The sequence below is a fragment of the Orcinus orca genome, chromosome 4 (genome assembly GCF_937001465.1).
Source record: "Orcinus orca chromosome 4, mOrcOrc1.1, whole genome shotgun sequence".
NCBI classification, from domain to species: Eukaryota; Metazoa; Chordata; class Mammalia; order Artiodactyla; family Delphinidae; genus Orcinus; species Orcinus orca.
Window position 1 is genome coordinate 43,431,118 of NC_064562.1, and position 12,164 is coordinate 43,443,281.

Genomic DNA, 12,164 nt, shown 5'->3' on the forward strand with positions numbered 1-12,164 from the left:
GTATTCTGTTGTTTTTGGATGGAATGTCCTATAAATATCAGTTAAGTCCATCTTGTTTAATGTATCATTTAATACTTGTGTTTCTTTATTTATTTTCATTTTGGATGATCTGTCCATGGGTGAAATTGGGGTGTTAAAGTCCCCTACTATGAATGTGTTACTGTCGATTTCCCCTTTTATGGCTGTTAGTATTTGCCTTATGTATTGAGGTGCTCCTATGTTGGGTTCATAAATATTTACAATTGTTATATCTTCTTCTTGGATCGATCCCTTGATCATTATGTAGTGTCCTTCTTTGTCTCTTCTAATACTTTTTTTTTTTTTTTTTGATTTTTCCCCCATGGGAGGTTTATTCCATGCATTGCTTCATCAACGAGTTCTTTTTCCTTTGTAAATAAGGTTTATTGCAATGTTCAAAATGGCAAAAAGCAAAGCTAAATGTCCAACAATAGAGAAAATATTCAATTAAAGTCACTGAACATATATGGAGGGGGATATTTATTGACATAGAAAAATGTTTATATATATTTTTTTATGAAAGAAAAAGAATATTCATTTATTTTTAATGACTTATTAGAACAAATACCTATAGATATCATTATATATATGATATATAAATTAATTATACAATATATCATGTATTAATTATTAAAACATACTCTGGTAAATATTATATATTCAATATGAAACAGGAGGAAAGGGGGCAGGGCACAACCTTTAAAAGAATTACATAGCCCGAGGACACAACATAAACTGATTAGAACAAAATAGGTCCAAGATGGCAGACGAGTCTACTTCCACTAGACCTTGAGCCTCAGTATACACTCATTGTAACACATCAGCAAGCTAAGCGACACACCCACAGGTGCCACGACAGTTCCAAGGATGACCATAAAGGTCAAAAAGTGGGCGGTGGCTCAATTCCTAGAAATCCCCACCCCTTCCCCAAAATAGCTGGAATACTCCTCCCACTCATCAGCGTATGAAATTACTCACCCCTATAAAACTAACAACCCCATACCCTGGTGCTGCCCTCGCCTTCTTTTTTTTTTTTTTTTTTTTTTTTTTAATAGGTATACCTGGATTTAATTCTCACTTCTACCGCTTGGTAGCTGGATAGCCTTAGGCAAGTTTCATACCTCCCTGAAATTCACTTAATTCAGTCTGTAAAATGGCATAATAACTTATTATAGCATCCTTTTAGGAATTTTAAATCAGTTCTTGAAATAAAAGTACACAATATATAGACAAGTATGGATTCCTCAATAGATGTTTGACCTTTCATTTCTCCAGTATCCCACCCACATCAAATAAAGAAAAATACTTTTTAAAATTTACGAATATTTCATTGTTGTAAAGTTAAAGCCATAAAAATAATCAAATGGCCTACTATCATACCGTTAGAAGAAAAAAAAAAAAAAAAAAAAAAAAGGTGTTCATGAGAGTTCCATATTAGAATACAAGTTTTCCTTAGGCACCTGTTTATGTATGCTATTCTGCTCTTTACAATAAATAATTAAATTTAAAAGACTTAATTCCTCACTTTTAAGACCTTATTAGTTTACAAATTACATATTGACCTATGCTAAATTTTATACCGACCCATGCTAATGAATTCAGTACAGAAAACAAAAAACACTGCACTCAAGCAAACTACATATATATATATATATATATATATATATATAACTTATATGAGAATTGCTACTCCAGCTTTCTTTTGGTTTCCATTTGCATGAAATACCTTTTTCCATCCCCTTACTTTCAGTCTGTATGTGTCTCTAGGTCTGAAGTGGGTCTCTTGTAGACAGCAAATATATGGGTCTTGTTTTTGTATCCATTCAGCCAATCTGTGTCTTTTGGTGGGAGCATTTAGTCCATTTACATTTAAGGTAATTATCGATATGTGTGTTCCCATTCCCATTTTCTTAATTGTTTGGGGTTTGTTATTGTAGGTCTTTTCCTTCTTTTGTGTTTCTTGCCTAGAGAAGTTCCTTTAGCAGTTGTTGTAGAGCTGGTTTGGTGGTGCTGAACTCTCTCAGCTTTTGCTTGTCTGTAAAGGTTTTAATTTCTCCATCAAATCTGAATGAGATCCTTGCTGGGTAGAGTAATCTTGGTTGCAGGTTTTTCTCCTTCAACACTTTCAATATGTCCTGCCACTCCCTTCTGGCTTGCAGAGTTTCTGCTGAAAGATCAGCTGTTAACCTTATGGGGATTCCCTTGTGTGTTATTTGTTGTTTTTCCCTTGCTGCTTTTAATATGTTTTCTTTGTATTTAATTTTTGACAGTTTGATTAATATGTGTCTTGGCGTATTTCTCCTTGGATTTATCCTGTATGGGACTCTCTGTGCTTCCTGGACTTGATTAACTATTTCCTTTCCCATATTAGGGAAGTTTTCAACTATAATCTCTTCAAATATTTTCTCAGTCCCTTTCTTTTTCTCTTCTTCTTCTGGAACCCCTATAATTCGAATGTTGGTGCGTTTAATGTTGTCCCAGAGGTCTCTGAGACTGTCCTCAGTTCTTTTCATTCTTTTTTCTTTATTCTGCTCTGCAGTAGTTATTTCCACTATTTTATCTTCCAGGTCACTTATCCGTTCTTCTGCCTCAGTTATTCTGCTATTGATCCCATCTAGAGTACTTTTAATTTCATTTATTGTGTTGTTCATCGTTGCTTGTTTCATCTTTAGTTCTTCTAGGTCCTTGTTAACTGATTCTTGCATTTTGTCCATTCTATTGTCCATTCTATCTCCAAGATTTCGGATCAACCTTACTATCATTATTCTGAATTCTTTTTCCGGTAGACTGCCTATTTCCTCTTCATTCGTTAGGTCTGGTGGGTTTTTATCTTGCTCCTTCATCTGCTGTGTGTTTTTCTGTCTTTTCATTTTGCTTATCTTACTGTGTTTGTGGTCTCCTTTTTTGCAGGCTGAAGGTTCGTAGTTCCTGTTGTTTTTTGTGTCTGTCCCCAGTGGCTAAGGTTGGTTCAGTGGGTTGTGTCGGCTTCCTGGTGGAGGGTACTAGTGCCTGTGTTCTGGTGGATGAGGCTGGATCTTGTCTTTCTGGTGGGCAGGTCCACGTCTGGTGGTGTGTTTTGGGGTGTCTGTAGACTTATTATGATTTTGGGCAGCCTCTCTGCTAATGGGTGGGGTTGTGTTCCTGTCTTGCTAGTTGTTTGGCATAGGATGTCCAGCACTGTAGCTTGCTGGTCGTTGAGTGAAGCTGGGTGCTGGCGTTGAGATGGAGATCTCTCGGAGATTTTTGCTGTTTGATATTATGTGCAGCTGGGAGGCCTCTTGTGGACCAGTGTCCTGAAGTTGGCTCTCCCACCTCAGAGGCACAGCACTGACTCCTGGCTGCAGCACCAAGAGCCTTTCATCCACAGGGCTCCTTAATTTGGGATGATTCGTTGACTGTTCAGGTATTCCACAGATGCAGGGTATATCAAGTTGATTGTGGAGCTTTAATCCGCTGCTTCTGAGGCTGCTGGGAGAGATTTCCCTTTCTCTTCTTTGTTCTCACAGCTCCCAGGGGCTCAGCTTTGGATTTGGCCCCGCCTGTGCGTGTAGGTCGCCGGAGGGCGTCTGTTCTTTGCTCAGACAGGACGGGGTTAAAGGAGCCGCTGATTCGGAGGCTCTGGCTCACTCAGGCCGGGGGGTAGGGAGGGTCACGGAGTGTGGGGCGGGCCTGCAGCGGCAGAGGCCGGCGTGACGTTGCAGCCTGAGGCGCGCCATGCGATCTCCCGGGCGAGTTGTCCCTGGATCCCGGGACCCTGGCAGTGGCGGGCTGCACAGGCTCCCCGGAAGGGCGTGTGGCTAGTGACCTGTGTTCGCACACAGGCCTCCTGGTGGCGGCAGCAGCGGCCTTAGCGTCTCATGTCTGTCTCTGGGCTCCGCACTTTTAGCCGCGGCTCGCGCCCGTCCCTGGAGCTCTCTCAAGCAGCGTTCTTAATCCCCTCTCCTCGTGCACCAGGAAACAAAGAGGGACGTAAAAGTCTCTTGCCTCTTCGGCAGGTCCAGACTTTTCCCCGGACTCTCTCCCGGCTAGCCCCGGTGCACTAACGCCCTGCAGGCTGTGTTCACGCCGCCAACCTCAGTCCTCTCCCGGCGCTCCGACAAAAGCCGGAGCCTCAGCTCCCAGTCCCGCCCGCCCCGGCGGGCGAGCAGAAAAGCCTCTCGGCTGGTGAGTTCCGGTCGGCCCGATCCTCTGCGCTGGAATCTGTCCGCTTTGCCCTCCGCACCCCTGTTGCTGTGCTCTCCTCCGCGGCTCCCAAGCTCCCCCACTCCGCCTCCCGAAGTCTCCACCCGCGAAGGGGCTTCCTAGTGTGTGGACAGTTTTCCTCCTTCACAGCTCTCTCCCGCTGGTGCAGGACCCGTCCCTATCCTTTTGTCTCTGTTTAGTTTTTTCTTTTGCCCTAACCAGGTACGTGGGGGGTTCCTTGCCTTTTGGGAGGTCTGAGGTCTTCTGCCAGCGTTCAGTAGGTGCTCCGTAGGAGTTGTTCCACGCGTAGATGTATTTCTGGTGTATCTGTGGGAGGGAAGGTGATCTCCGCGTCTTACTCTTCCGCCATCTTCCCGGAAGTCTGTTAATACTTTTTATTTTAAAGTCCATTTTGTGTGATACAAGAATTGCTACTCCAGCTTTCTTTTGGTTTCCATTTGCATGAAATATCTTCTTCCATCCCCTTACTTTCAGTCTGTATGTGTCTCTAGGTCAGAAGTGGGTCTCTTAAAGACAGCAAATATATGGGTCTTGTTTTTGTATCCATTCAGCCAATCTGTATCTTTTGGTGGGAGCATTTAGTCCATTTACATTTAAGGTAATTATCGATATATATGTTCCTATTTCCATTTTCTAAATTGTTTTGGGTTCGTTATTGTAGGTCTTTTCCTTGTCTTGTGTTTCTTGCCTAGAGAAGTACCTTTAGCAGTTGTTGTAGAGCTGGTTTGGTGGTGCTGAACTCTCTCAGCTTTTGCTTGTCTGTAAAGGTTTTAATTTCTCTATCAAATCTGAATGAGATCCTTGCTGGGTAGAGTAATCTTGGTTGCAGGTTTTTCTCCTTCATCACTTTAAATATGTCCTGCCAGTCCCTTCTGGCTTGCAGAGTTTCTGCTGAAAGATCAGCTGTTAACCTTATGGGGATTCCCTTGTGTGTTATTTGTTGTTTTTCCCTTGCTGCTTTTAATATGTTTTCTTTGTATTTAATTTTTGACAGTTTGATTAATATGTGTCTTGGCGTATTTCTCCTTGGATTTATCCTGTATGGGACTCTCTGTGCTTCCTGGACTTGATTAACTATTTCCTTTCCCATATTAGGGAAGTTTTCAACTATAATCTCTTCAAATATTTTCTCAGTCCCTTTCTTTTTCTCTTCTTCTTCTGGAACCCCTATAATTCAAATGTTGGTGTGTTTAATGTTGTCCCAGAGGTCTCTGAGACTGTCCTCAGTTTTTTTCATTCTTTTTTCTTTATTCTGCTCTGCAGTAGTTATTTCCACTATTTTATCTTCCAGGTCACTTATCCGTTCTTCTGCCTCAGTTTTTCTGCTATTGATCCCATGTAGAGTATTTTTCATTTCATTTATTGTGTTGTTCATCGTGTTTGTTTCATCTTTAGTTCTTCTAGGTCCTTGTTAAATGTTTCTTGCATTTTGTCTATTCTATTTCCAAGATTTTGGATCATATTTACTATCATTATTCTGAATTCTTTTTCAGGTAGACTGCCTATTTCCTCTTCATTTGTTAGGTCTGGTGGACTTTTATCTTGCTCCTTCATCTGCTCTGTGTTTTTCTGTCTTCTCATTTTGCTTATCTTACTTTGTTTGGGATCTCCTTTTTGCAGGCTGCAGGTTCGTAGTTCCCGTTGTTTTTGGTGTCTGTCCCCAGTGGCTAAGGTTGGTTCAGTGGGCTTTTTAGGCTTCCTGGTGGAGGGGACTAGTGCCTGTTTTCTGGTGGATAAGGCTGGATCTTTTCTTTCTGGTGGGCAGGTCCACGTCTGGTGGTGTGTTTTGGGGTGTCTGTGGCCTTATTATGATTTTAGGCAGCCTCTCTGCTAATGGGTGGGGTTGTGTTCCTGTCTTGCTAGTTGTTTGGCATAGGATGTTCAGCACTGTAGCTTGCTGGTCGTTGAGTGAAGTTGGGTGCTGGCATTGAGATGGAGATCTCTGGGAGATTTTCGCCATTTGATATTATGTGGAGCTGGGAAGTCTCTTGTGGAGCAGTGTCCTCACGTTGGCTCTCCCACCTCAGAGGCACAGCACTGACTCCTGGCTGCAGCACCAAGAGCCTTTCATCCACACGGCTCAGAATAAAAGGGAGAAAAAGTAGAAAGAAAGAATTAGTAGAAGTAGAAAGAAAGAGAGAAAGAAAGAAAGAAAGAAAGGAGGGTGGGAGGGAGGAAGGAAGGAAGCAGGGAAGGAAGGATAAAAAGAAAGACGATAAAGTAAAATAAAATAAAGTAAGATAAAATATAATAAAGTTATTAACATAAAAAATAATTATTAAGAGAAACCAAAAAAACGGACGGATGGAGCCCTAGGACAAATGGTGGAAGCAAAGCTATACAGACAAAATCCCACACAGAAGCATACACATACACACTCACAAAAAAAGGAAAAGGGGAAAAAATCATAAATCTTGCTCTTAAAGTCCACCTCCTTAATTTGGGATGATTTGTTGTCTATTCAGGTATTCCACAGCTGCAGGGTACATCAAATTGATTATGGAGCTTTAATCCGCTGCTTCTGAGGCTGCTGGGAGAGATTTCCCTTTCTCTTCTTTGTTCTCACAGCTCCCAGGGGCTCAGCTTTGGATTTGGCCCCGCCTCTGCGTGTAAGTCACCGGAGGGCGTCTGTTTTTTGCTCAGACAGGACGGGGTTAAAGGAGCCGCTGATTCGCGGGCTCTGGCTCACTCAGGCCGGGGTGGGGGGGGGGGGAGGGAGGGGCACGGAGTGCGAAGCGAGCCTGCGGCGGCAGAGGCTGGCGTGACGTTGCACCAGCCTGAGGCGCGCTGTGCGTTTTTCTGGGGGAGTTGTCCCTGGATCCCGGGACCCTGGCAGTGGCGGGCTGCACAGGCTCCCGGGAGGGGAGGTGTGGAGAGTGACCTGTGCTCGCACACAGGCTTCTTGGTGGCGGCAGCAGCAGCCTTAGCGTCTCATGCCTGTCTCTGCGGTCCGCACTTTTAGCCGCGGTTCGCGCCTGTCTCTGGAGCTCCTTTAAGCAGCATTCTTAATTCCCTCTCCTCGCGCACCAGGAAACAAAGAGGGAAGAAAAAGTCTCTTGCCTCTTTGGTAGGTCCAGACTTTTTCCCGGACTCCCTCCCGGCTAGCCATGGCGCACTAACCCCCTGCAGGTTGTGTTCACGCCGCCAACCCCAGTCCTCTCCCTGCCTCCAACCGAAGCCCGAGCCTCAGCTCCCAGCCCCGCCCACCCCGGCAGGGGAGCAGACAAGCCTCTCGGGCTGATGAGTGCTGGTAGGCACCGATCCTGTGTGCGGGAATCTCTCCGCTTTGCCCCTCGCACTCCTGTCACTGTGCTCTCCTCCGCGGCTCTGAAGCTTTCCCCCTCCGCCACCCGCAGTCTCCGCCCGCTAAGGGGCTTCCTAGTGTGTGGAAAGCTTTCCTCCTTCACAGCTCCCTCGCACTGGTGTAGGTCCCGTCCCTATTCTTTTGTCTCTGTTTTTTCTTTTGCCCTACCCAGGTACGTGGGGACTTTCTTGCCTTTTGGGAGGTCTGAAGTCTTCTGCCAGCCTTCAGTAGGTGTTCTGTAGGAGTTGTTCCACGTGTAGATGTGTTTCTGGTGTATCTGTGGGGAGGAAGATGATCTCCACGTCTTACTCTTCCGCCATCTTCCCGGAAGCCAATACTGGGTATTGTCAATACCCTTTAATCTTAATCCTCTTCTTTATGTTGTGGTCAGTAAAATGCTCATGTCCCCTTTTCTTGCTAAAATAACTAATAGAGCTAATAGAGCGGGGCGCGCGGAAAAAAGGCATTCCTTCGTCTGGACTTTTGTTAGTTTCATGAATAAGTGCTTACTTTGTGCGTTCAGAGAGCTAGAGAGAAGAAGACAGACATAACCCTTGCTTTGGAGTTTATCATGTGAAAGTAACTGGTCTTTATTAGTATTTTCCTTGTGGCATTGTGTTTTCAGAGAATGCTCAGTGTTAGACTTCGGCACATTAATTAGCCTTGGAAGCGTATGAATCCAGAATACATTATAGTCATTTGTCTTGGCCTTGTTCGTGTGCTGCGTTCATCATTGCTTTATTTTTGAACACGGCTCCTTCTTTCCCTCCTGTCTGTAGCGTTATTAATAGCAGTAGGAGCTTCCCGGCTTCAGTCAGTGCCGTGCCTGGGAGGGACGTTCAAAAGAGATAGGAAGGATTCATCTCCCAAGTAATTGGTGTGCTGGGGAGTACCACTCCTTAGAAACCCTGTCCTTTGTGGTTCCTGGTAAGGCTGGCATAGAGGGTGAACCATGGCCACCAGGGTAGACAGGGAGAAACTGGACCTTAGAACGAAAGCCCTCCTTCCCGCTCCTCCCCGGGTGCTAGGAGGGCGCCAGTAAGAGGCACCAGCTGACAGTGGGAAGAAAGAACAGTCAGGTAGGCAGACCACGGCACCCAAGCCGGGGCAATCCCGGAGGAGGGTGTGAATGTAGAGAGCAGGCAGCGGGGCGTATGGGAGTTGATTACATGCAGTGGTTAGGAAGGGCAGCTTTTAGAAGCAACACAAATGTCCATCAACAGATGAATGGGCAAAACGTATATACATGCAATGGAATATTATTCAGCCTTAAAAAGGAAAGTAGTCCTGACATATGCTACAATGTGGATGAACTTCGAGGACATTATGCTAAGTGAAATAAACCAGTCACACACAAAAAAAACACTGTATGTATTATTCCACTTATATGAGGTTCCTAGATTAGTCAAATTCATAGATAGAGAAAGTAGACTAATAGTGGTTTCCAGGGGCTGGGGGAACTGGGGAAGGAGGCGTTATTTAACAGGTGTAGAGTTTCAGTTTCACAAGATGAAAAAGTTCAGGAGCTCAGTTGCACAACAATGTGAATGCACTTAATGTTACTGAACCATACACTTAAAAATGGGTACTATGGTAAATTTTAGGTGTATTTTACCACATTTACAAATTGGAAAAAAAATCAGAGATGATCTAAAAGGAAGGCAGCTTTGAAGACAGGCTGCCTGAGTTCAAATCCTGTCACAGACACTGACTAGATGGGTGCCTTTGGGCAAATCAGGTAACCTCTCTGAGCTTTGGTTTTCTTTTTCAAATGGGACTGACAATAATAGTACCCATACTATAGGATTTGTTGTGAGAATTAAATGAGATACTATATGTAAAGCCTGTGGCACTTAGAAGAACACAACAGTGTTAGTTTTCACCATGATTATCAGAATAATATGTGACCTTTTAAATATACAAGGCTGCAGTTTTCTTTAGGATGTCTGTCAGCATTCTAAGGGCATAGGGTCCCAGATACCAGGCTCAGATTGAGGGATATGACTTCAGTTCTTAGTGGGGCCTATAAAGAACAAGGTGTGATTTCATGCCAGAGTCAACAAATATTTATGGCATACATGCTAGGGTTTGGGTTCTGCTCAAAGTGTAGAAAGACATTAATATGATCCTGCTCACAGTATGGTGGGTGTATTGTCAAGTTATTAAAGGGAAAATCCAGTTATATGAGTTATGATACCTAATAAGGACTTAGATATATTGTAGAACTCCAGTCAGTTATTAGAATTATACCACAAGATAAAAATTAGATTAAAAGCAAAGGTGATGCTATTTATTAAGATTTTGCCAATTCCTAGTGCCATAAATCCCAGTTGAGACTAGCTTGAGCACATAATTTAATTTATTGCTTTACATAGTGAACATCTGGTTGTATACCTGGCTTCAGGCATGGCTGGACCCAGGTGTTCACGCATTTTTCTTAGGCAGTTCTTTGTGATGGGGGTAACATGGCCACTAATGCCCTTGGTTTATATTCTGTAAAATCAACACTCCTGTTCTTCCTCTTTCTGTTTCTTTTCTTCTTCTTCTGCCAGTCTTTTCCTTTCCCTTTCTGAACCATTCCACTTAAAAGCCATTAAGTGGGGCTGAGCAAGCTAAGAGTCTGCTGGGGGCAGGGGTGGAAAGCCGAGGTGGCACAGAGCAGGGTGTTGGACCCAATGGGGGGTGAGGAAGGCATCCCAGAGGGAGGCTGTTCTGTGCAGGGGGGGCATAACAAGAGCATCCAGTAGGACGGCTGCTCAGTGTATTGTGTCAAAGCCTGAGTGAGGTGAGGAGGTGTCCATCCAGTGCAGGTACTGGAGATCAGGCAGCATGAGGAGGGGGTCCAGAGCAGAGGATGGCCTGGCATGGCGTGTTGGAGCCCAGGCGGTATGAGGAGGGTGTCTGTGGACAAAGGTGGCCCAGAGTGAGGTGTCAGCGCCTGAGAAGAGTGACAAGGTTCCCCCTGTGCGGGCAGGCAGCTCCTGGAGAGGGTCCGAGCCCAGGCAGGGCGAGGAGGGGCCGGATTCCCGCTGTGAGAGAAACGTGGTGCAAATATGGAAAGGGGGAAAGATAAAATCAACCCTGTGATACTGGATTGGAACTGGAGGTATTGGTGTGGATTCGTGATTTTCTGGTTGTGGATGGATGAATGGATGGATAGATAGATGGAAAGATAGAGATGTAGAGTAAAAGATCAATATAAATGTAAATGTGTGTCTATGCAGTAGATATTGCTTTTTAAATATAAATATGCTGTGGTTTCTAAATACCATTCTCCACTGAAAGGAGCCAGGGATTCTTGGAGAAATGGCTGATTGAAGGGTTGGGCAGGGAAGGCAAAAGATGAACCTGCAACATTTTGTGCATGAAAGTAAGGAAGCACTTAGAGAGTGAGAGGAGCATGTCCAAAGGACTCAGGAGCAGTTTGAAGGGCTCCACACTCCACATCTGGGACAATTTGAGCTTCAAAAATAAATAACGACACTAAGAGGTTAAAACCCACTGAATAAAACAGGGAACCGTGAGTTCAAACTGACACAGATTGAACGTTGGTGAAGAACTATGAAAAACAGACCTATTCATAGTCTCACCACAAAATACTTATTCCTTACGAAGGGAAAAAGCACGGGAAGGTGGCGAGTCCTAAAGAAAGGCTGAAGTGCTGGTGCTGGAGATGTCCCGTTGCACCAGGAGGCTGACTTCTACAGACTCTTAAGTCCCTCGTCCTCTGGCTTCCACCCGCGTTTGGCCGATGGATGGGCTGTGGCTGCAGGTGCTGGGAGGGTGAGGGGTAGACTTCTCTGCCTCTTCGCCAGCTGGGTTGCGGTGTGGAAGCTGCAGCGTTCCCCATAGTGCTCTCTCCTGGGCTACAGCTCTCCCTTCGGTCAGCGGTGATAATTACTGACCACTGATGTTAGCTTGGGGTGCGTCCCCACCACCCCTTACTGCTTTCCCTTGATCCTGTCTACACCTCTGTGCAACATCCCTCCATTAAACTCTCGCTAGAGTGCCCTCTGTTTCTTGCCGGGAGCCTGACTGATACAGACATATGGCACTGTTACCAGAGAGAAGGGCAGACAGAAGTTCAGCAGCAACGATAGTGACTCACCACTGCTCCCAGATTAGACCATCCAGTCATCTCCCTTCAGATGGGGTTGGGTCCAGTGACCCAAGGTGTGAGAAGAGAATAAAACCAGAGAAAGGGAATCTAGAAGGACCTGACAGCAGCTCAGTGACCAGAGGAATTTTGTCCCAGTCATTTATACCGGAAAGGAAGGACTCCTTAAACTTCTGTTGGAGAGTGAGATACTTTCCCTCTCCCTCAGTTAAGGAGGCGGGGCCCTACATTATGAAGAATTGCATTTCAGAGCATCATAGACCTTTTGAATTCAACTGTCTTTATGATTTCTTCCAAAGAGGATCCGATTAAGAAACAATCCACAGGGCAGGGGAGTATCTTCTTTTAATACTGTGCAGTCTTGACTGCACTGTTATCACCTGGCAAATCATTATGTGGCAGACGCTCTTGTTTCTGGAACCTTTCTGTTTCAGCCATTTCTTCTTTTGTGTTCTGGAAGGCAAGCACAGACAAGGACGTGAAGTGGGAGGATTTTTAATGTCACATCAATTCAGAGGTGTC